Consider the following 25813-nt stretch of genomic DNA (forward strand, 5'->3'; position numbering starts at 1 on the left):
ACAGAGCCGTGCTCGCTCAGCTGGAAGAGATTATGGGAGGCTGTTAGGTTTGCAGTTTTAGGAATGTGCTTGCTGGTCTTTTATTTTCCCTCCTTCCCTGACTCTTGGTGACTAACTTTGGATCCGATCCCATCTCCGCGGGACCTCAGGGAGGCTGCGAACCCCTCCGGGGACGGGGATGAAGAGATGTCTTCTTGTCCTATCAGTAGTTCTGTTTTAAAAGGTATTTTTAATTTCTAATTAACTTGAGCTTTCAGTGGGACCAGATCTGGTTTTTATTGTCTCGGCTGCTCTGCGTTGGGACAGCTCCAGCCACTTACCTACCAGCGACTCATTATAATTCCTGGCTCTCACTGGACCCCTCCGGACAGGCCCTGTCGGGTAGCCAGTCAGCCCAGAGTCTGTTATTTATGTGGCTGCTTATCTCCGGGCCTTTGTGAAATGTTGCTTGTCTGCTCTGCGGAGGAGTCAGAGCGCAGTGACTCAGCAGAGGGCACGGGTCCTTCTGTGCTTGTCTGGGGCCTGCAGGAATATTGGGGATCCTTGAGGCAATATTCCTGCCCCCAGAAACTTACACAATAGTCCCTCCTTGTCCGCGGGGATACACGCCAAGACCCCCGTGGACGCTTGAAACGGAGCCCTGTATAATGTTTTCCCCTATACATACAGACTGTTTTAAAGTTTAATTTGTAAGTTAGGCACAGTAAAAGATTTACAACAATAATGACAAGACTCCTGTAGCAATTTACTGTCATAAAAGGTATATGAACGTGGTCTCTCAAACACCTTATGTTACTGTCCTCAGGCTTCTTCTTGTGATGATACAATGCCTAGGTGATGAGAGGAAGTGAGAGACTAAAAAAAAGGCACACAATTTAAAATGTATAAATTGTTTATTTCTGGAGTTTTCCATGGAATGTTTTCAGACCATTGTTGACCCCAAGTAGCTGAAATCGTGGATAAGTGGGTCGGCAAAGGAACTTCCCCTCTAAGAACTGCGTGCCCCTCACATGTAGCACTTGACTTTGTAAGCATTCCCTATCAGCCGTGAAAGCCGTTCTTGCCAGGACCCAGGCCTGTGAAAGCCGTTCTTGCCAGGACCCAGGCCTGGGAGTGGAGAGGCCTAGTATTGGGTGCTGCAACCCAGGCCGGTACCATCGGGATCAGGACAGCATCCTGCTGCGTCTGTCCAAATTCCGGATGGAGAATTGGGGGAAATAGCGAAGTGGTGGTGGTTCGTTCTCAGTCACCAAGCTTGGATAGTTTGGTATAAAAAAAGATAATAAAAATATAAATGCATCTGGGGCATGTTTAGGCAGCACCAAGTGGGCGACCAGAATGTGCTGGTCTCTCCCGCAGGGATCTGAGTATATGGGTAGGAAGAAAGATATTGGATACATTTTTCAAAACTAAAAATACTTCTCACTGGATGCTGAGTTCTAGAGCATGTTGTGCCGAAAGCGTTGGTCTAACGGCCTCCCGGCTGAGGGGTGTTCTGTCTCTTTCCTGAGATGATGCACTGCTTCAGGACGGGCAGGGGCCTTTGTCCTGTGAGGAGGGGGCGGGACTGGGGACCGAGCACAGATCTTGCAGCCCGAGGGGATTTGGTTGGGGCTTACTAGCTGTGTGACTTGAGGGAATTTTACTTGTCTGCCTGAAGAGGGATTGTGTGTGTGTGTGTGTGTGTGTGTGTGTGTGTGTCTGAGAGTGTGTCTGAGACTATGTGATCTCTCAGCTGCAGGTAACATTTACCTCGTGAAGTCTGAACATGATGTAAGATGATGCAGCACAGGATCTGATGAGATGACATTTGAACTTCCTAACTCACAGGCTTGCTGTGGTCAAATTTCTTCCAATGTGACCAGGATAGTGAAGTGTCTCCCAAGGGTGAAAGGGCTTCTGTGGTGAACAACTGCTTGGGTCCAAGTGTGCGTGGCACCTGGCTAATGCCCGGCAAGCGTGTGTTGACTGAATGATGATGTGTGGTCTGTTAGGATGTTTCTTGGCCAGGAGGTGTTCAGCAGGGCTTCCTGGTGCTCATTGCCTGTGGATTCCTCCAGTGACTCACCGGCCTCTGGCTGCCCGGGTTCTTGTTCTGTCAACGTGCGGCCACACCCTGTGGAATGGCGGGCGGAACTGTCAGGGGGGGAACTGGCATCAGATGGGTTGCTGGTAAAATCGTGTGAAGTAATAACCAGATTAGTAATGTGTGTCATTATGACCAACTCTATAGGGTCTGTTGTAGTTGTGCCCCATTAAATGGGATGTTTGGTGAGATGTTCATTTCCCTCCTGGAACATCTGGGATTAAAGCTGAGATGATGGCCAAATACTTGGAAAGAGAAGGGAATTGGTGAAAAACGCTTGGAAAGAGAAGGGAGTTTGTGAAAAGCTGATAAGGACTATGCCCTTCCTTCGGTCGGTCTATTCGCTGGCCTGGGACATGTTGATGTTGTTTAGGGTTTTGCTACTTGAAATGTGGTCCATGGACTGACCAGCATTGGCACCTCCTGAGAGTTTATTAAATACAGAATCTCCGTCCCTTTCCCAGACCTGCCAGATAAGAATTTTCATTTTATCAAGGTCCCCGGTAATGCCTTGATGCAGTAACCTGCGCTTGGGAGGATGATTGGAAAGCTATGGTTAGATGGTCCTTGTATATTGAGGCGATGGCTGTTAAAGGAGAAGTGTTACTTTTAGGCAGGCAAGACACAACTACTACACAATGAACTTTGATCACAAAGCTGCTCACTGCTCTGGCTCAGGTTTTCTTCAGGACTCAGTCCATGCTACTTCATTACAGATACTGAAAGATGGTACCCGAGGACCTGGGAAAGGAGAGCAGACACTTGTGCCAAGTTATTCATGGGGTGAATGTCTCTATCAGGATACTGATGAGGCAGTGTTTGCTTTAAAATTTTTATTTTAATTGAATTTTAACTGCCTCCCAGCTGTGCGTTGTTCTCTCTTTTTCCTTAGAGGGGGGAAGGGAGAGGGAGAGAGAAGCATTGACGTGAGAACTTAACATCATTCAGCTGCCTCCTGCACTCCCCTTACCGGGATCAAGCCGAAACCTGGGCTGTGCTCTGACCAGGAATCGAACTGGAAACCCTTCGGTGCACCTGATGACACCCATCCAATGGAGACACCCTGGCCAGGGTGAGGCAATGTTTTCTTCACTGTGTCACTGGCTGTGTTATCCAAGAAATGGAAAGAACTGACCTTTACGAAGTGCCTATTATATGTTAGTTAGTGTATAAGGAAGGCACATCTGTAGGTTGTTTCCTTCAGTCCTCTCACACCTTCGTGAGGCTGTGGATCAAACACCACATCTCCATGGCACCTACCCCTACTGCCATCACTCTGCACACGTCTATTTTCTCATAGCACTGGGATTGGTTTTTAAAACTGGTATCAATGTGCAATATAGGGAAGAATCCAACTAAGAGAAGAGTCTGCAACCAAACTCACATTGATTGGTCAGAGCAAAGTCTGAGAGGTAGTGGTTGGTAAATATTTGAATTTTATTGCACCAGAAGCAGGCCCGGAGGCAGTCAGCTAGGATGAGCTCATCCAAGCTATTGCTTCATTTTCTGGGGAATGAGAGAAAGTGGTGTCTCATTCTGCGTTTCCAACACCTGCATTTCATAAATATGCCGGAGCCGCAGAGAAACACGTTTCTAATACCAGTGACACATGGCATCTCAGGCAAAGTCCTCCATTGTGAGTCACTTGTAAAGCACCTTCACCACTTTGCCACACTCATATTATCACTCTTTATACCACCGATTTGTTTCCTGTGGCTGATTCACTTAAAAAGTTAAATGTATTTTACATCAAGTGGAAACCTGCACTATTTGCCATGATTATAATAACACATCATATGAATCCAGGCTTCTGAGTCTGAGTCCTGTCATCCCTTCCTTAAAGTGGACAGTTAAAGCAACCAATGCTAGGTGGAAAAATCCTCCAGTTCCAACCTGCGACCTCAGATCCAAAATGGGAAGGGTTGAAAGAGAATTGCAAAGGAAGTAATTTTCTCAAAATGTAACTCACTGTTACTTATTTCTGCGTCTGTGTACCATCTTAGTCCCTCTGCACGTTGGCAGAAGGATGAAGAGAAGTACGTTTTCATAGTTGGAATTGTCTTTCCGGAGCCACCTCTGAGCAAGCTGTTGTTTCCAGCGCTGGGGCTCCAGGAGAGCTCACTGTGCTGAGCGTATGCTGCCCGGGCCTGTGGTGGAGGCAGACGGGCTCGCGGAGCCCAGCATCCTGGCAGGCCGAGTCTGACGAGTGAAACCTCACGGAGCCCAGCATCCTGGCAGGCCGAGTCTGACGAGTGAAACGTGACGCACATGCCGAGAATGGCCTGACAGTGACGCTCTCGGGGCTGAGAAGCTTCAGCTAAGTGAGGAGAGGCTTCCTTACCACGTAGTCTGTCTTTGCTGGGCGACCTTAGTAGGTGGCACCATTATCAAGGGGTTTGTAGTTCTTTCTAAAGCAGGGTGGGAACCTCAGGCCCTTGGGCTGTATAAGGCCCAAGAAATCATTTGGTCTGGGCCTGCCAAGGCATCAGGGTGAGTTAATTAAATGTTAGAAATATGGCAGGCTAATTTTTAAGCGGATAATTTTGTGTGGCCCTCGAATGATGTTCTAAAAATGCAAATGGTCCTTGGCAGAAAAAAGGATCCCCACTCTTGTTCTAAAGCAGTGTTTCCCAAAGTGTGGTACACGTACCTCCAGGGGTACGGGAAGAGTTTGGTGGGGGTACCCGTTGCACCGGAGATTGGTGGGGATATGCACTGCACCGTGCTTACCTGAGCCTAATTCTACGTTCTCATGAGTACGAGGGGTACTCAGCGTTACAAAAATTATAGAAGGGGTACACATATGTCAAAAGTTTGGGAAACACTGTTCTAAAAGAACAAGCCTGAGCAGTGGACTTTGATGTTGGTCTTCCTCCAGTAACTGCCTCAGTCTTTAACTTTTCTATTTCTGCCTGTGGTGCAGTGCCTATTGCCCGCTTACCAGGTGTTGATAGTACTTGGAGCAAAATGCAGAATTGGCTTTGTCACGGTTGGTTCTGGCTCGCTCTCCTCGTCCCTGCCTCACTCGGGTCACTGCAAGTCCTTCCTGCAGGGTCCTCCTCTGTGTCTGCTTCTTCCTCCCCACCCGGATCAGAGCCCCTTGCAGTGTTCATTCTTAGGTAGCTAGACCTTGCTCATCCTTGAACTGCCTTTATAATGTCTTCATATCTGTGAGCCACTGTCCTAGGTTTTACTTATATATATTTTTCAATCAAATGTTTTTTATACTTCATGTAAAAATATGTAAAATGATCAGATTTATATGACGGCTAACTTTTTGCAATTACTCATTAAAATGAACACACAACTGTTAGCATTTTAAAAATTGTATCTTGCCCATATGCTATTGGGACAACCTTTGACCCATAGCAGTGGTTCTCAGCAGAAGCATAACATTAGATTCTTAAAAAAAAAATAAAAAAAGTATTTTATTGATTTTTTTACAGAGAGGAAGGGAGAGGGATAGAGAGTTAGAAATATCGATGAGAGAGAAACATCCATCAGCTGCCTCCTATACACTCCCCACTGGGAATGTGCCTGCAACCAAGGTACGTGCCTTTGACCGGAATCGAACCTGGAACCTTTCAGTCCACAGGCTGTTGCTCTATCCACTGAGCCAATATGGTTAGGGCTAACATTAGATTCTTGAGGGTGGGGGAGATAGTAAAAAAGCCTGATGTTCGAAGCTTCTGCAATTAGGTCAAAATTTCTGGGGGTGGGATACAGGCATAGAGAGTTTTTCTAAAAAGTTTCTTGAAAGAGTGTAGTGTGCAGCCAAATGGAAATCACGGAACTCAGAATATGGCCAAGCTGTCCTATCTTTAGTCTCCCCCCATTTTAACCCATGCTTGACTCTCTTTCTATATTAGTCCTCTTAAAAGTGCCTTTTTCGAGACTTAATGATTAGACAGAAATCATCAAGGTGCTCTGAATATTGCGAGCATCCGGGACATTCTAGTTGCATAATTTTGTGATAGGGCATTAGATGGAAGTGAGCAGACTTGCGTTCTAGGCTCAGTTCTGCCTCACAGTGCCTTGGGAATTACAGGTAATGGACTACATCTTTCTGAGCCGTGGTTCAGTTTGTTGTCAAAAAAGAGACTAGCTCTGGGTGGTTTGGCTCAGTCGATAGAGCATTGGCCTGTGGACCAAGGGTCCCAGGTTTAATTTCAGCGAAGGGCATGTACCTCGGTTGCAGGCTTCTCCCCAGCCTGGGCCCTAGACAGGGCTTGGGCAGGAGGCAACCAATCGATGTTTCTCTCACATCAGTGTTTCTCTCTGTCTTTCCCTCTCTCTTCCACTCTCTCTAAAATCAATGGAAAATATTCTCTGATGGGAATTAAAAATAAAAAAACAAAAAATGGAGAGACTAATGTCTACCATCGATATTTCCCAGAGTTAAATTAGGGTCAAATGAAAAAATGTATTTTTAAAGTTGTTGTCAACTTTCTGCAGGGTACCATGACATATAACTATTATTATTAAGTAAGTCTGGGAAGATTTAAAAATAGGGAAGAATTTGAGACTATTTCACATTAGCGGTGATGATTGAAACAAGGACTTCTTGCTAATGATGATTATGGAGCATCGCCCACAGTGCACTCTGGGCCTGCTCATTGTCCTCAGACCGGGGCAGCCCGGCTTGTCCTGATGTTTGCAGACAGCACCTGCCAGCTGCACCCTAGCAAAAGCAGTCTGATGGCGGTGTCGAGGGTAGGTGGCCTGTCACTGTCTCTCCCTGTGCTTTGGCCAGTGTGGGTTAGTCAGCTCTGGATTCGCTCTCGTTGGGGCGGAGTCCTTGGAGGTTGCACGTTTCCACATCATTGGTAGAAACCTTGCTTTGCAGCCAACGCTGGCTCAGGAGTGGTGTGGGGGTGAGGGACATTGCACTCCCCATCTCCCACTAGAGTTGGGGGCTACCTGGATCTCCCCCCTTTATTACAGTCAGTTGCAAACATGGTCCAGAACATAATTATGCCTGATTTAACCTTCAACTCGAAACTAGCTGGGGACTCTGGCTTTTGGGAACCATAGGGATCTCACAGACATAAACAAGTACCTTGGATTTGAAGACAAGCATAGACTTGAGTGACTTGGATGTGTTCCTGAATGTTTCCATGACTTACCAACTTAGGATTTTTATTTGATTGGGATGTCATAAGTTCCCAGTAATAAACTGAATAGTCGAGAAGTTATTTTCCTTTCAAACTTTAAAATAAGTGCTCAGATAAAAACGTACACCTGCCTTATGTCTTCAATGCATTTTCAGATCCATGATCTCATTTCATTATAACAATATGAGGTAATAGGGAAAGGAATTTTCCTCATTCGATACCAGTAAATGATGACGGCAGCTAAGGTTTAGCTTTAGGGGAGTTGGGAGATTAATGTTTTGAGTCCTGGGTCCTATCACTTACCAGCTGTGTGACATGGGCAAATTACGTAGCTTCTCTGAGCCACAGTTCAATGGGCTGTAATAACACAGTTCGTGGGGACATGGAGAATAAAGGATAACGTGGGAGTCATGGGGACTTAGTGCAGAGTTGCTGATTCACAGCCGAGGTTCAGCCTGGCTCAGTGATGGTGAGAACTGGGCACTGAGGACGAGCAGGGGCCGGGGAGCCCCAGTGCTCCTTGCTTGCCCATCGTTGCTGGCCCTGCCAAGGAATACCGTGCTCTCTAAGCTCACCTTCTCTTGTGTGGTACTGATGTGTAAATAATTACAATCCCATGAAATAAAATAATAAATTTAATTTCATAGTCGCATTAGCCACCTTTCCAGAGCTCGGTGGCTGCATGTGGCTGGTGGCTAGCGTTGGACAGCTCGGCTGGGAAACGCTCCGGGCGCTGCTGACAGTGCTGCCCGATGGGGCTGCTCTGGCAGGCAGGGGAGCCTTTTGGGGGCTTTGGTAAAATAGGCCAGGAAGAGGATGATCTTGGAGTTGTGCTCACTTCTGGCTCTAATCTCTACTTCTCCACTAATTATCTGATTGACATTGGGCAACTGATTTAGCCTCTTTAAGCTTCAAATAAAATTGGGATCATCATAGCCCACTTACAAACTTGTAACTGTTATAAGAGACATGTCCTAAATGCTCAGAAGATGGGCTATGTCTTTTACGTGTAGCTTAGTACTTGCCCCAGTCTTGTAGGTGTGGCCTCTGCCTGCCTTTAGGGTCCAGGTCTTTAAACTCTACTGCATTGCAGCACCTCCTGACCTCCCAGGAATGGCGAGCTTGACCGTGGCATTTGGAACAAGCAGCTCCAGGGCCATTTTCCTGCAGTGCCTCTTTGGCGGAGCTGTGTTTACTCTGCAGAGCAGTGCCTGCACCTCTTGGCCCAGGGCCCTGGGCACCTGGCCTTTCCCAGCGGCTCTGGGAAGAGGGCTTGACTTAGAGAAGGTCCCTGAGCGTTCAGCCTGAGACCAGCCTGCGGGTTCGCTCCCACCCTCTGCTTATCGCTAGGGCTACCCTTGGGCGAGCCCATGCTCCTGGTCTTGTGTGAGATTTCCTGTGCAAGGGGCAGCTTCAGAACAAAGGCAGGCTTCTGTTCTGTCACCTTCTCTTCCTTGCCAGTGAGAAAGGTTGCAGGCAGAGTTTGAGGGGCTTGGGAGATTTCCATGGTGCATTCGTAAAGGGGAGAAATGCTGAAACACAGCTATAGAAAGTGATATTATATTTTAAATGTTCATGCCTAATAAATTAGTGCTTTCAATGCATACGTAATATGCCATATGGAGTGGCCACCATTGTTGGATAGCCATGGTTTCATAAACAGTCTTCATTATCAATGTTGTGGAGCATGGATGGTCAGGTAATGGGGCTTGGATGTGAAGGTGTAGTGAGTGTAGTGTAACTTCAGTCTAGTCAGTAGGTTATCGTCAGTGTATCTAAACTCAGAACAAGAATCTTCCACAAGCCTGAGGTTGAAGCCCGGGACTAAAAGCCCTCAGGATAGGCCCTGAGAGTGCAAGGTTTTTCATATAAATACATTTTTAAAATTTTTATCAGCCAGGCACATGGGTATTTTAATGCATGGGGTTTTATAAAGAAGTGGAGAAATCAGGAAACATCATAAAGAAAAAGTTCCTCGCTTTCTGACACAAATACAGGTGGGCAGAAGGAAGCTGCAGTTGTGAGTAGAGGAAGCGGTTTATTCTTGTATTCTTTTGAGTTAATAAAGCTATTGTAACAGCCAGGACCTGCAGGTCTTTTCCCCTACGAACAGCTGTGAGCCTGCCTTTGCCTACCCCCGCATTTGCGTTTCTCTCTTATGTGGACTGTGATTTATTTCTCTCGTCTTGCTTTCAGCTTCAGTAGTTACTGACTGTGGACCACTGTCGGCTTTGAAGCTGTGAAAATTAAATGAAGTCCTTTTATCCAAAGAATGCGGAGTATCATGCAGTCTCCAAGGCCTCTGAAATGCCTTTCAAATCACTGCAACTTGGGACTTCTCTGTCTTTTAAAATTTGCTCACAAAATTCGGATGGAAATAATTTGAGCATACGAGATTTAGGTAGCATAATTCCAAATTTGAATCCTCTTCTAAATACAGTTTCTTTTAGGTAAATATTGGTTTTTTTTGTTTTTTGTTTTTTTTTTAATCAAGCTGAATTCTTTGGTGGGCAGTCTTTTCTTTCTTTCTTTCTTTTTTTTTCTTTCTTCTTTCCCCCTCCCTTTTTTCTATTTTTAAATCCTCACCTGAGGGTGGATGGATAGAGAGAGACAGAGAGGCGTCTCTGTGAGAGAGAAAAGTAGATTGGTTATCTTTGTACGCTCCCCAACCAGGGAATCAAACCCTTTTGGTGTATGGGACAAAGCTCCAACCAACTGAACCACCCAGCTAGGGCAGTTTTAAATAAATAATTTCTCTGTCCCTCCTTCTTCATTATTCACTCAGGACCTCACTCATGCAATTCCTAGTGTGGACGGAAACAGTAGTTGGGAGCAGCCACTTCGTACGTGGGTCCCTTTACCAGGCTACTTAACCTCTCTCTCTCTCTGCCTCAGTGCTTGGATCTGTAAAATCCAAGCACTGAGGCAGAGATGGGCGTATTGGTTGGAACCAGGCCCAGAAGGTCAGTACCCCAGGTACAGTTAGAAGGTGGGAGATCTAACCGTGCTGGTGCACAGAGCATGCTTTGAGTAGTACCTGGTGCCCAGGAGGCACTTCACATGTTGTCATTTATATTTGTTGTTGTTATTATCACCCTCATTCTTTCATCCACTTGCTCCCTCAGTCAACAAATAGCAATTAAATGCCTTTCTAAAAGGCAGTGTGCTGGGTACTGGGAATCTAGTGGTTAATAGAAATATGTGGTTTTGCATTCATGGATACCGAACCTAGCATTCACTTATTTTTTAAAATGTTTTCTTTTTAAAAGTTTTCTTGACTCAGAGAGAAGTGCTTAATGAAAATGTGATGGCCAGTTTTCACGTTTATATCTCCCTTAACCCCCTTTTAAAGCTTTAAAATACTTTTCCCAAAATATACCATTGTGGTCTCAGGGTAATGTAGTGTTGTGGAGAGGAGGGGAGGCTTTACCTATGTTTTGTAAATGGAGCAACTTTAGGACAGATAGCGGAAATTATTTTTATTTTTTAAAAGATGGAGCTATTTTATGTTACTTAATTTTTTTATAGTAATTTCAGAGAGAGAAACATTGATGAGAAAGAATCATTGATCAGTTGCCTCTTGTACACCTCCTACTGGGGATCAAACCCGAAACCCAGGCATGTGCCCTGATCAGGAATTGAAGCAGGCGACCTCCTAGTGCATGGGAGGTTGCTCAACCAGTTGAGCCATACCGACAGGCAGATAGCTGAAATTCTTGTTTGGGGTTAGGGTCAGAGTGGGGCTGAGTCCCTGGCCTCTCACCTCTGAGTCCTGTTCTCTGCAGTTGCCCTTCCAACCCCACTTTGGTGCTTCCTCACTTACTGAGCATGTCCCTTCCAAAGGCTTAGCGAGCCTCTTGAATACCATGATGAATTAGATTGCCATGCCCTCACCCTGAGCATGTAACTAGAAGCATGCTGGGAGTGTTTCAGGGGCATGTGACAGACAGGTGTTCTTAACATCATCCACACAGCAGGTCAGGAAGGTTTCCTGCAGAGGATAGCATTCAAGCTGACACTGTTCATGATTAATCCCTCTAAGAATGGTCAAAATGCCTGTAGTTGGCAATTTGGTAAGGGATCATTCGGTCACATACAGGTGGCTGCTTGGAGCTCATTGGTGGACAGGCACCTCCTCGTTGGAAATGTACATGATATGCAGCTGCGTAAAGTTGGAAATGCCATGTCTTTCTCAAGTCTCTGAAAATTCATGTGGATAGCACATTCCAAAGGGTTCAGTGGGATTAAAGATTATTGAAGTGAGTATAAGAGTAATAAACTGTTTTCAGTAGGACTCTCCTGCCTTTCCCTCCCTGGTACTTGAGAGGCTAAAATAAGCTTTATTTCCAGTATTTGATTGTTTATTTGCTAACTACCGTGTTTCCCTGAAAATAAGACATCCTCCGAAAATAAGACCTACTTACAGGTTTCCTTCTGAGTGAAATATAAGGCATCCCCCTGAAAATAAGGCCCCCCTAGGCTCTGTCTCAGAATGTTATTGCTAAACATTTGGTCCACTGATTCTGAAAGAAATGGAGTCACAAGAAATTCACCAGGAAATTCAGGAATTGGATTGTTATGATGATGTTCCAGAAGATGATGACATGATTGTCATCGAATAAATGAGTAAATTCTTGATACTGTAGGATTCACAGCTTGTCTGGTTTGTGTTGACAACTACCGTACTACCGTACCGTATACAGGTAATAAATTTCCTTTATTTTCATTTAACAATAAATGTGTACCGTATTCCTCTTCATGGAAAAATAAGACATCCCCTGAAAATAAGACCTAGCGCATCTTTGGGAGCAAAAATTAATATAAGACACTGTCTTATTTTCGGGGAAACAGAGTACCTGTTTGGAGGAAATGTCATATTGTCTTAGAGTAGTGGGGGCTGTGGTCACAAATGGGTGGTGAGTTCAGACAGCGAGTTGGTAGAGACCCAGTTTGGCTCACAGGTTTGGCATCTCTGAGGTCAGGTGAAAAGGATAGTGAGATTTTGGGGAAAACCAAGAGGATGGAAAACAGAAAATTGACACGTTAAAACTAAAAGAGTTAAAATGGTGCCCTTTGGAACACGCTCTGTGACTTGACCTAGAACCATAGTCAAGAAAAATGTAATAAACGTTGCAGATAGTTGTAAAGACCCTAGTTCATAGATTCACGGCCCTTTATTGACTTTGGGTAATCAGCCTAAGGGCAAGGGGATAGGACAGGGAAGCAGATCGGTTAGATGTCCATACATCATTGGCCATTGACTGTCCGTGCCCCTGGCAGACTGCTTCTCAGTCACGGAACCTTTTCCCACCAGAGGTAGATTTGTTTGTAAAGTTACTCTTAATTTATTGGAATTGGTACATGAACTTAAAAAAGTTATTGCCTTAGTAAAAGGATTAATATTTGAAGAGATCCTTGGGTTCAGCTGAAAAGATTCTATAAATACTTTCACCACCTGTGCTAATTTTACCCGTAGATGAGTTGGGGTGTGCACCCAAATTTGTCTCTTGCCTCTGAATCTGGGCCTGTCTGGAAGCTCTATTGTCAGAAGTATGTAATTAAGGTAAAGGTATTCCAACAGGCCAGCCAGTCCCAAAATTAGCTCCTGCTTTGAGGTTCCCCAGGTGCAAATGAACAGGTCCTTCCGCCTTCCCTGTGGTTCCTCTTCCGGAGGCTCTCAGCGAGTTTGCTTTTGGCTCAGATTCTGGAGTTGATATTTTTTCTCCCGTGGTTCATTAACGATATTTGAGATGGCAATTGGAACCCGAGAAGCTTGTTTGCTTCCATATTCTTTTAAGGGTACTGAGTGTGACACCACTTACGTTTAGGCTCCTGATAGCGCAACAAGCTGTTTTGGGCTTGTCCTTGGAGCTTTATGTTGTATTCATTGGCTGCCCTTTCCGTAGGTGAAGGTAGGCAATGCACTTACGCGGTGGTGACCTTACCTGCCAAGGAATCCCAGCACAGCCACACATTCCACCCCAGGCCCTTTGGGCCCTTTGGGGCGGAGCCCCCAGAGGCCCTGATGTTACTCATGCACAACCCGGGGCAAGTTATGCAATCTGCCTGTGCTTCAGTGCCCCGAGTAAAACCGAGGTAATAGCAAGTCCCTACCTCATAAGGTTGTCATGGGGATTCAATTGCATGACATAATAGAGATGAGTCAACCAACCCACACACGAAGTTTAAGATGAGAGCAGTTAATCGCAAGAGAGAGGATGTCAGCGCAGGCGCTTGCTTTGGGCGAAAAAGTTGAGGGGCACCAACATCTCCGATAATTAAGGTAATATTTTAAGAAAATGAGAATTAATGAAAAAGTTTATGATGAACAAAATATCAAGTGTTTAATGCAATCAGGATTCTGCCCTGCCCTTGTATACCCTGCCTTACTCTTTGCTGGTGTTTGCTCAGGGATGCTCTTGCCCAGGGCCAGAGACTGGGCAGCTCTCTTAGGAATGGCAGTCAGCGTGTGCTGACCCACTTTGGAGGCCAGGCAATCTTGAGTCACCAGCACATATTTTCAAGATGACTCTCTGGGAGCAAGAATGCAGGTGAACCTGGGATGTTGCTGAGCTCACCGATTGTAAGGAGACTGCTTCTGTGTCCATGTCTCAAGGCCTGGTTGCTAGGATCACCTAAGCTGGGCTGCCGCAGACTAGAGTGCTTGGCTTGTCCTGCTAACACACAAGGTATTTCCTACTAAGAACTCCTTTGGACCCCACATCTTTGTTTATTTTTCAAAAATGCTAAGGTTTTTAAAAACAGTTTTTATCTATTGATTGATTTTAGAAGAGAAAGAGAGAGAAACATCAATTTGTTGTTCCACTTATTTATGCATTCCCTGATTGTATGTGTCCTGTTTGGGGATAGAACATGCAACCTTGGCCTGTCTGAAAAATGCTCCGGTCAACTGAGCTACCCGGCCAGGACTCATCACGTTTGTTAATGTAGCTGTTCTTTAGAGAGGTGAGGTATAATTTCCAGTTCTTAAGTGGACCTGCATTCTGAAAACAGAATAAGAACCAAGAAAAAGAAGGAATATTCCAGAAGCACTGAGTTTCGCTCCTATTTCTGTGGGTATTTTAAGGCTGTTGTGAAACAGAGGTGCACCATTAAAATTCCCTGAAGCGAAGAGAGCTGTGAGTTTGTAAGCACGTCCCCAAAGAGGTTAATCGGGTTTCCATGGGGTTGCTGGGCTACGCTGCTCGGAGGAGAAATAGTGCTGCCCCGAGAGCAAGAATAGCTGAAACCACCCATCCCCATGAGCTCCCAGCCAGCAGCTCCCGAAGGCAGTGAGGAAATGAGGACGGCCGCTAGGAAGGTTTTTGTTGGATAGCGTTCTGATTAAGCAACAGGCTGCTTCCAGCCTTGGGAATGTGATCTCCTGAAGATAGAAATGTTATGGCCCAAATGGGAGCTGGACTAGCAGGAAGGGCTTGGGGGCTGAGTTGGTGCATTGTTGGATAAATTACTGTAAGAAAATTGAACTGGGCTTCTTGTTCAATTCTTAGTTATTGTTCCTGCAGATTTTTGTGTACAGCTGTGGCAAAACCAAACCAAACAAAAAACAACACAAACAAACAAACAAACTGGCTGTTCTCTCTAACTTGATTCCCTTTTCTGGAATTAAAAAGAAAATGAGTGAGTCAGTGAATGGATATTGGAATGGAGAGGCACTTTCTGAATCCTTCCCATCGTTGCTCTGGAAGGGAAGCAGTGTGGGCTGAGTCACCGTGCTGTGTGATTTCAGATACGCTTGCAGTGAAGAAGGCCGGGAGCACTGGTGGAGTGGATGGGAGGTCCCTGAGCTGGAAGGATTTGGGGCCAAGAGGAGGGTAGGAAGTGGGCTATGTGTAGGAGGTGAGTGAGCTCCCTCCTCTCCCCAGCACTGGGCTCTGGCAGACTCAGCCCCAGCAGCCAGAGAAGGTCCTGCTTGCTGGGAAGGCAATGGGCGGGATGGGTAGGACCCCGGGTTCTGGAGTCGCCCACCTAGGATCCGCATCCCGGCTCTACCACCCAGTGGCTGTGTGGTTGGCAACATTGCTTACCCTCTGTGTGCTTCGGTGCTCTTATCTGTAACATGAGGGGAATGCTACCTGCCTTGTCAGGTTGCTGTCAGGACTAAGGTGCTTGAACTGCTCCTGGCACCTAATGTCTTCTATAAAATATAAATCTTAGTTTTTATTAACTGCTATTGCTATAAAGCTTACCTTCTCAGGTGTACCCATGTGGCGGATAACAGGCCTGCTGATGAGTCCATGCAGATAAAAATCACAGCTAGCGACGGGAATATGTGGGGTGCAGTGTGAGACAGGCTGGTCAGGAAGGCCCCGGGGAGGGAGGAGCGGGTATCTGAGCAGAACCTGGATTCCCAGGAGTTGCCCTTTGGCGATCTGAGTGCAGAAGGAGAAGCACCAGCAAAGTCCCTGAGGCAGAAAAGAATGCTGAGCGTGAGGAACAGCTAGAGGACCAGTGGCACAAGAGGAATATGGAATGCAGCTCAAAGACAGGCTATGCTGGATCCTGCTGGGCTTTGTGGGTCTTGGCCGTGAGCGTGGTGTAAATTGTAAAGGTGTTGGGCCTTCCCCTGAGCAGTGACACGATGCAGTCAGGCAGAGCGCCTGAGGCTGAGATGACAACACTGGAAACCATGCCGACAACCTTCCCTGGGTGGTGTGGGGAAGGGGTGTCAGGGACCACAGGGTTGGACCCTGTGATGGCCAGTGGTCTCCTTTCCAATGCCGAGCTGTCAGAAGCACGGAGTGAGTGGAAGCCACCATCGTTTCTAAGTCGACACGGAGCATCACTGAAGAGGCCCAGGTAGGGTTAAGTGCTTTCGTTGACATGTTGGCTTCCTAGAACTGGAATTGGACAGATGGTTGCTGGAACAGTTTCCACTTCTTGTTAACTCAAGGTATTCAAATGCTTTCTACTTGGAAATACCTGTAAGAGATACCATGGAGAATGTTTGAGGATGCCCCAGCCTGCTGCTTGTGTTGAACAAACACTAGCCGAAAGGGTGCGACTTGAATGAGGACAGGTGATAAAGCTTCGCTAATTTAGGGTCATGCTGCGTAGCTTCTGATGCCTCTTCATGGTTCTGTCCTTTAAGCTAATTGTGTTTTGATTGGTTCTTGTATGTATTTAAATTTGGTTCAAAAGAGTAACAAAGTCAAGTGCAAGAGTAATGAACTGTAGATCATGATATAAATTTTTTAGCACCAATAAACTCATCATTGAGAAAGGCCTTTTAAATAAATGTTTCAGGGCCTACATTTTAACACCCCCCCCCCTCCCCGCGCCCCATTTTAGTAGTCATGTGCAGTAAATGCCATCATTTGAAGGTGTTTCCACTGTGAGTACCTTCTGACTCAGCGACTCATCCGGGGTCACAGGGACTGGCGAGGGAGAGGCAGCTGGGCAGACGGCCACACAGAGACGCAGTGAGGTCACCAGGGCTCAGACTTCTGAGCACTCAGAGAGCTATGGTGAGACACTTGCAAAGGGCAGTTTTGAAGGAAGCCGGGTAGGAAGCAGCCAGAAATAAAGTCCGCCCTTGGTTTGGAGACCGTCTCATTCAGCAGCAACCACGTTTAGCTTGACATTAGTTTCTTCTTATTCCAGCTCAAAGATTTAATTTAAAGTACTTTGCATGAATCCATGCTAGCCATTGTCACCATCCTCTTTAAACAGTTAAAATGAAGAAGAATTTGCCAAGTAAGGTAAAGTGACCAAACGTAACACGGGACAAATTGTTAAAAATTGGGACTGCCCCACCAAAAGCTGGACATCTGGTCACCTTAAGGTAAGGTGACCCGCGGGCTTGGTCTAGTCCTGGAAGAGCTTGGACTCTGAAGAGCCAACATCTGTCAGTTAGGACTTAAGTTTAGTCCAAAGCTGAGTGACACTTGATTACAAAGGAAGGAGTGGAGAGAAATCAGTGCAAAGCTTTTCGTGATGCAAAACCCACCTTCCAATTCAGAATTGGGTAATAAGGTGTCCGAAGAGTGTTTCTTTATTTAGAACATTATTGTCTGTAGGGGCTAGAGGTAACAGACCATTTTGGGGTCTAAACTCTCCTGGATAATGTAGATTATATATTCTTTTATAGATATTACTCTTTTTTATCTTTGTCAAGAGTAGTGGTTCATGTATATTTTTGAAACTGAGCAAAAATAACTCTACCTATGGTGCTGTGTCAGTTTTTCACGGTCTTAGTTTGGCTTCAGGATTTCGAAGGTTTGATGGTTTCTGTCTTTACAGCCTCCAAGATGTCCCTCCCATGATTCTTGCAGCCTGTTGTTATACCCACATACAGTCTTCTCCCACTCCTGTTGTTCATACCACATACAGTCTTCTCCCACTCCTGTTGTTATACCCACACACAGTCTTATCGCACTCCGAGGTGATTTGTGTAAACAATACACAGTGATGGCAGAAGTGATGGCATGTCACTTCTGAGATCGTTATAAAAGACTTCATCTGGGCATATTTTCTCTCTCCACTCCCACTTTGGAGGAAGCCATGTTGTGAGCATCCCTGCAGATAAGGATGGAACAGCAGCCGTGGAGTGAGCCTGGAAAGGCATCCTCCAGACCACATGTGTCAAACACAAGGCCCGCGGGCCAAATCCGTCCTGCCAGGCCTTGCAATGTGGCCCGCACCGCGCTGTCATCACTGCACTCCGCTGCGTTTCCATCACAATGACAGTTTATGACTGTTCAGTAAACCATTCGGCCCGAGATTTAGGCTGGATTTTAGATTTTGGCCCCTTCTCTGATTGAGTTCGACACCCCTACTCCAGACCCTGTCCCCGGGGGAAGGGCCGCGGGGAATCTCTGAGAGATCCGGACCCAGGACCACCCCGCTGAACCTCTGGGATTCCTGATCCACAGAAACTGTGAGATACAATTAACACATAACGTTATGTTAGTTTCAAGTATATGACATAAGGATTCAGTCATTTGTATATGTTGCAAAATGATCAACATGTGTAGTTAACATCTGTCACCTTTATAATTCTTTCGGTGTTTTGAGGACTTTTTTCTTTTTAAAGTATTGAGCGCTTTTAAGATTTACTCTCTTAGCAACTTTCAAATATGCAACAGACTATTATTATCTATACTCACCATGTTGTACATTACATCCCCAGGACTTCATTATTTTATAACTGGAAGTTTTTCACCTTTTGACCACCTTTACCCATTTTGCCCACCCTCCTAAAATGTTAGTTGTTTGAAGCCAGTAAGTCTGGGATGATTTGTTACACTGCAGTAGCTAACTACTACAACTGATAACATAAAGTTGGTTAGTTTATCTACACACCTACCCTACCATCTGTCCATTCACCCATCCCATTCTGCCTGCTTTCAACAAACATCTGAGGACCTACTCTATCCTAGGACACTGAATAAATGCCACAATCCATGTTCTGAAGGAGCAGAATACCTAGTTTTCTCCAGTAAAACTATACTTGAATTATACCTTGTCACTTTCCTAGAATTAAATTTGAGGTTTAAAAGCCAATAAATATTTAAAGAAAGTTTTATTTTTTGAATCTTTTATAGGACAGGGAATGAGAAATACCATTTTATTTAAGCCATATTTGGCTAATAGCATAAACATGAATTTTATATGAAATTAATGCAAAATCTATTTTATGGCATCAGTATTTGTAAATTCTTTAATGCTTTAAGTGGATTACTTAGATTCACTGTTTATATTTTTTATTGATTATATGAATTATTCAAAAAATAAAAAGATACTAAGGAATTTGAGAGGAAAAAAATCAGATTTGAGCCAAACCAATACATAAAATAGTAAATATACATATTGATAAAGTGCTTTCTCTATGCCAAATTGTGAACATTTTTGTATGTTTTGTCAGTTAATTCTCACAAGGTCTTATAATTATCATCTCTATTTTACTTATAATGAAACTAAGATTCAGCATAGTTATTTAGCACTAAGACCAAATATCAATGAGGTGAAGGTGAAATTCAAATCTAGATCTCAATGTCTTAGTTACTTTGCTATACAGAAATGTATGTGCTTGTGTATTGATGCATAATATCATGTTGCATGTTTTCAGAGTTTTATAGTTTTGACTGGAGACTTTAGTTTTCCTGTTTGCTACATGCAAACTGAGCCCTTAAAGCATGGTTTGGCCAAATTGTTATCAAAATATCATGGAGGCTATAATAGAACTTTAAATGGTGTAGATTAGGGGTGTCGAACTCAATCAGAGAAGGGGCCAAAATCTAAAATCCAGCCTAAATCGCGGGCTGAATGGTTTACTGAACAGTCATAAACTGTCATTGTGATGGAAACGCAGCGGAGTGCAGTGATGACAGCGAGGTGCGGGCCACATTGCAAGGCCTGGCGGGACGGATTTGGCCCTCAGGCCTTGTGTTTGACACATGTGGTGTAGATTATCAAATTCTGTGCAACATGAAGGAACTTATTGGTACAGTCTTTAGAAGGTGCTGAAGATGAAAATAAAAGGGGGAGGATGGAGAGGAGGCGAAGAAGGAAGTGAAGTAGAGGGGGAGAGAAAATACCAGATTAAGAGGCCTCATGAAAATGTGCTTTATCTCTTTAAATTTTGACCAGTGTTAGAATGGGGCTGAGATGAGTGGACTGATATCTCTTGGGAGTATACCAAGTTGCTCTATATTTTGTCTTCATAAAGGTATTTGGCACCCACCTGGAGGGCAGGGCACCAGTGACTTTCAGAGAACTGGACTTTAATTGAGCACCACTGTTTACCAGATGTGTGACTCCAGTCAAGATGCCTAAGCACTTGTAGTTTATTTTCCCATATATTAAATTAGAATAATATCAATCTACTTTTATGTTGTTCTGAGGCTTGAGTATATATGCAGATTATGCTGAATAAATGTTAACTGTTAGTAGATGAATATAAGATCTTTCTTCTTGTCTGATTTTCTCCTCTCTTTCACTATCATTCCCATCATTAGCAGCCTCTTTTCCCCAACCTGAACCCTGCAGAGGGATCATCCAATTTTAGCAGGAATACATGAAGTGTCAGGCTTAATAGGAACTTTAAGTAAAAGTCAGGGAATAAAATGATTCAAGGTAAGTAAAGGCAAGACAATGATGACTGCCCAGGAGGTTTTATAAAAGAAACTAAGTTAAAAGGAATACCTACTTAATTAAATTACAACTCAAATAAAAGAAGGAACCAATGTGTATATCATATGTATATGACATACACATTAGACAATGGAATGTTACTGCATTGTAAAATGTTTAAAATTGCTAAGGTGTAATCAGCAAAATTTCATCTTCTTGTGAACATCTCTCTAACACTAGGGAGGCAATTTGAATTGTTTTTAACACTTTATATTTACAACTACAGGCCTGATGCATGAAATTCGTACAAGGGGCTCAGCCCTCACAGCCCCAGTTTTGTCTGGAAGGTCGTCGGGCTGTCTGGTCTAATTAGCATATTATGCTTTCATTATTATAGATTATTATAGATAGATGGCTTTGTCATAAATCTATCTTTTAATGGTCTTCTTCCTTACACTCCTTTCTCCTCTGCTATTGTAAGTGTTCCCTCCTCTGCTGCCTTATGTACTGTCAACTTTCCCAACAAGTGATGAGAACCACTTTGCAATGTGATGTGGCAGAATTGGGGATTGGCTGAGCTTTGCCATGCGATGTGGCAGAATTGGAGATTGGCTGAGCTTTGCCACGTGATGTGGCAGAATTGGGGAATGGCTGAGCTACTGGGAGAAAGCAGTGGGGCTGAGAAAGCCTTGACTAGCCCCACACTCTTATTCCCCAAACTAGTGTTTTCCCAATGCTATCCCTTCAGCCGGGATCTTTTCCCATTTGCCTCTGGACTTTCCTCTGCTCCTTCTTGCTGGGTATAGCACGATGAGTGAGTGTTCCCAAGAGGAAGCTATGTTGTGCTGCATAGCAGGATAAGAAGTTCATTCCTTGGGGGGTGGAATTCCAAACCATCTGCCTCATTGGCCACTTGGTGCAGAGGTGAAGGGAAGCTGGGTGTGGAGCTGGGTCAAGCCCAGGGAAGCACATGGCAGGATGCGGGGCCGGGCTCCCCCACAGCGGGATGCAGGGAGGCCAGATCGCCTGGCTGGTGGAAGCGAGGCTGTGCCTGAGCCAGCCTCACGGATCTGTGCATGATGACAGGGCTCCTGTGAGCCCGCTGAGTTTCCATAGCTTGGCTTTTTTTTTTGAATTTCATAAAAGCATTTGCTTGACTTGGATGCAGATTTAATTTCCTTTTTGGGTGAAGGGTCTCAGATAGTAGAGCATGCTGGCTGCCAGCTCAGAGTGCCTGCCAGGGGCTGCTGAAAGGAGAAATTTTAAAAGGAGAATGTGGAGTGATGCCTGAAGTACTTCAGGGAGCTTTTCAAATTGGATCTTTTTACAATGAGATGGTCTTCAGTGATGACATTGAGTTCTGAGAGGTGCCAGGACTTGTTTTTCTCAGGTTCAGCACCACTTAAAACCATAAGCCACATGTGATCAAGAATAAGCACAATCGGGCCCACCTTCTCTAAGGCTCTGAGGCCTGGTGGGCCTTCTAGATAATGATTTGTAAACGTGCATAATTGAGGGCATATTTAAACAATGGATGTGTTTATTAATCTGGAATGAAGCTGATTCCTAAGCACCCTTGTGGCAAGTATTCATTATTCTTTGACCATTCTCCAGGTGGCAAAGCCATGCTCATGGAAACTCACTGTATCAGGTAGCTCTTGCTACAAACCTGCTGTGTAGCAAACTGCTCCCAAAGCCACAGCTTACAAGGACACCTTTCTCTCAGTCATAGGTTTGTGGGTGGCTTTTGTCAGTATGGCCTTGGCTGCAGAGTATGGGGGTTGGGTTGGGGTTCGCTGTATCTCTTTCCTCTTTCTTCTCTGACTAGCAGCTACTCGGACATATTCTGCTCATGGTGGGTCACCAGAGAGCCAGCAGGCTAGCTGGACTGCAAAAGCACATGTGAAGCCTCTGCTTGTCATGCCTGGGCACATTCAAGGGCCAAAGCAGACTGTGTGGTCCAGCGTGGTATTCCTGGTGCAGAGGAGCACACTCCATCCACATCAGAGAGAACTGCAGAGTTCCCTGGCAAAGAGCATGGATGTACAATTTAAAATGGGTAGTATGAAGAGCCAAGAGCATTAAGCTTTCTTGATTTGTTCCTTCTTATCCTCCTCCCTTAACCTCCCTTCTTTTCTTTTATGGTATAATGTACATTAACATTAAAATCGCCATTTTAACCATTTCTAAATGTGCAGGTCTTTTTGTGGCATTAATTACATTCACGTTGTTGTGCAACCACCACCATCGTCCACCTACAGAACTTTTTCATCTTTTCAAACACTAACTCCCTACCTCCTGACCCCCTCAGCCCCAGGCAACTGCCATTCTGGTTTATAGCTCGATGAATTTGACTGCTCTGCATATCTAGAACCATGCAATGTTTATCTTTTGACGCGCTTACATCACTTAACATGTCTTCAAGATTCATCCATGTCTCAAAATTCCTTTCCCTTTTGGGCTGAATAATATTCCATTATAAGTCTGTGTTAAATTTGTTGATGCATTCATCTATCAATAGACACTTGGGTTACTTCCATTTTCCTGATTTCTTTTTTAAAAATAAATTTTTATTTTTCAGTTACAGTTGACATACTATTTTATATTAATTTTAGGTGTAGAACATAGCGATTAGACATTTATATAATTTATAAAGTGGTGACTCCGATAAATCTAGTACCTTTCTGACTCCATACATAGTTATTACAATATTAATGACTATATTCTCTATGCCATACTTTATATTCCCTATGACTGTTTTGTAACTACCAGTGTCTACTTCTTTATCCCTTTACTTTTTTCACCCACCCCTTCAACCCTCCCTTCTCATTCAGCAACTATCAAAATGTTCTCTTGACCTGTGAATTGTCCCTTTCATTTTATTTTTTAGATTTCACATGTAAGTAAATTCACTCAGCACAATATCTTATAGGTCCATGTTGTTGCAGATGGCAAGGTTTCATTCTTTCTATGGCCTAGTACTGTTCCATTATGTGTATGCATTACTTCTGTTTCTATTCATTTATTGATGAACACTTAAATTGCTTCCATGTCCTGGCTGTTGTAAATGATGTTGCAGTGAACATATGGATGCCTATGTCTTTAGGAATTAGTGTTTTCGGTTTCTTCAGATAAATACCCAGAAATGGAATTGCTGGGTTCTTCTTTGTCTCTTATTATAGTCTTTGTTGAAAGCCTGTTTTAACTGTTTTAAGTATTGTTACCCCAGCGTTTTTTCCCCCCTCACTTCCATTTTTATGAAATGTCTTTTTCCATTCCTTTACATTCAATCTGTGTGTGTCTTTTCATCTGGAGTCCCTTGTAGACAACATATATAAGGGTCTTTCTTTCTTTCCCTTTTGCAATGCTATTGTTGGACTGGAGCATTTAATCCATTTATATTTAAAGCACTTATTGGTAGGTATATAGTTACTGCCATTTCATTATTAATTTTTTTAAATCTTCCCCCCTCTCCTTCTTAAATAAGTCCCTTTAACATTTCTTGTAAAAATGGTTTGGTGGTAATTAACTCCTTTATCTTTTTCTTGTCTGGGAAGCCTTTTATCTGTTCTTTAATTCTAAATGATAGCTTTGCTGGGTAGAGTAATTTGGTTGTAGGTCTTGCCTTTTATCACTTTGAAATTTTCTTTTTAAAAAAATATATTTTATTGATTTTTTTACAGAGAGGAAGGAGAGATAGAGAGCTAGAAACGTCGATGAGAGAGAAACATCGACCAGCTGCCTCTTACACACCCCCTACCGGGGATGACCAACTGCCTCTTACACACCCCCTACCGGGGATGTGCCCGCAACTATTGTACGTGCCCTTGACCGGAATCGAACCTGGGACCTTTCAGTCTGCAGACCGACGCTCTACCACTGAGCCAAACCGGTTTCGGCCACTTTGAATATTTCTTGCAGTTCCTTCACGTCTCCAAAGTTTCTGTTGAGAAATCAACTGACAGTCTCATGAGTGTGCCTTTGTAAATAACTGCTTTTTCATGCTGCTTCTAAGATTGTCTTTAACCTTTAGCATTTTAATCATGAGAATTTTCTGCTACCTTATCTTCAAATCCCTGATTTGATCCTCTACTTAATTAATCTGCTGCTGATTTCCTCTAATGTATTTTTCATTTCTGTTTTTTATAAATGATTTTTTTAAAATATATGTTATTGATTTTGTACAGAGAGGAAGGGAGAGAGATAGAGAGTTAGAAACATTGATGAGAGAGAGTCATCGATCAGCTGCCTCTTGCACACTCCCCATTGGGGATATGCCCGCAACCAAGGTACATGCCCTTGACCGGAATCGAACCCGGGACCTCTCAGTTCCCAAGCCGTCGCTCTATCCATTGAGCCAAACCGGTTTCGGCTATAAATTATTTTTATCTCCATTTTTATGTTTCCTGTGTTTTTGTTGAAGTTCTCACTGAAATCTTTGAGCATCCTTATAACCAGTGTTCTGAGCTCTGCAGCTGGTAGATCGTTTCAAAAAAATTTTTTTTTCTGGAGCTTCATTTGGGACATGTTATTTGTCTCCTCATTTTGGCTGCCTCCCTATGCTTGTTTCTATATATCAGGTGGAGCTGTTACATTTCCTGGGCTTGGTGGAGTGGCCTTATGTAGTAGGTGTCCTGTGGGTCCCAGGAGAGCAGTCTCCCTGGCTACCTGAGCTGGGTGCTCAGGGTTGTCCCTTGTGTGGGTTGTGTGTTGCCTCCATTACAGTTGAGCTTTGATTGCTGTTGGCATGTTAGTGGGCGGCTGATTGGCTGTGAGAACTGACTACGACTACAGCTATCATGCAGGTGTTAACCCTATGGAGCAGGATTTAAGAGGGCTCTGGTGCCTGCTGACTGCACCTTTGAGTGTGTCTTTTGGGTGAGGTGGTTGGGTGGTGCTCGGCATGGTGTGAAGCTGGCCACTGGGTGTATTGGTTTTGGGGCCTCTTGGAAGGGTTTCTGGTACCAGCCATGGTCAATCAATGCCTATGTCCTGGCACAGGGCCACCTGGTATGAGCTACAAAGTGATCTTCAGATGGTTGCTACTTCTGCTGGGCTTGAAGGTGCCCGGGAGAGGCTAAGCTACCAAGTGAGGCTGGCTGTTGCTGGTTTCTGGCTTGGGGCCACTTACCTGAGGTATGTGGCAAGCTAAGGCTAGATGCTGCTTGTTTGGGGTTTGTTAACCTTTGAGAAGCTAAGTCTACATGTGAGCCAAAACAGGATATTTGTATAGAAAAGCCACTGGAAGTGACTTGGGTGCACCTATAAGTTGGATGGGGTGGGGTCTCAGGGAATCACCAGGGCAGGATTAAGGGTGTTAGGCAGATTGATAGACACTCACATGTGGCCCTGGCTTGCACCTGCAGGGGGAGGGCTCAGCAAAGGAACAGAGGCCTCTGCCAGCCCTTCTGTCTGAGAGAAAGCTGCCCCTCCAGTCCTCGTTCTGAAGCCAGTTCAGTTCCTTCTCATATGCCACTGGTGCATCTGGAGCTGCTGGCTCTATGCTGGAGCTCAGAGC

At 44.5% G+C, this 25813-nt stretch overlaps 1 protein-coding gene across 18 annotated transcripts in view; it reads left to right on the forward strand.

Annotated features, from left to right (window-relative positions):
- The window catches only part of MAGI1 (membrane associated guanylate kinase, WW and PDZ domain containing 1), a 513936-nt gene that overhangs the window by 34949 nt on the left and 453174 nt on the right, over window positions 1-25813 (forward strand). The gene's annotated exons all lie outside the window — the stretch shown is intronic.

The sequence above is a fragment of the Pipistrellus kuhlii genome, unplaced genomic scaffold (genome assembly GCF_014108245.1).
Source record: "Pipistrellus kuhlii isolate mPipKuh1 unplaced genomic scaffold, mPipKuh1.p scaffold_m20_p_11, whole genome shotgun sequence".
In the NCBI taxonomy this organism is placed as follows: domain Eukaryota; kingdom Metazoa; phylum Chordata; class Mammalia; order Chiroptera; family Vespertilionidae; genus Pipistrellus; species Pipistrellus kuhlii.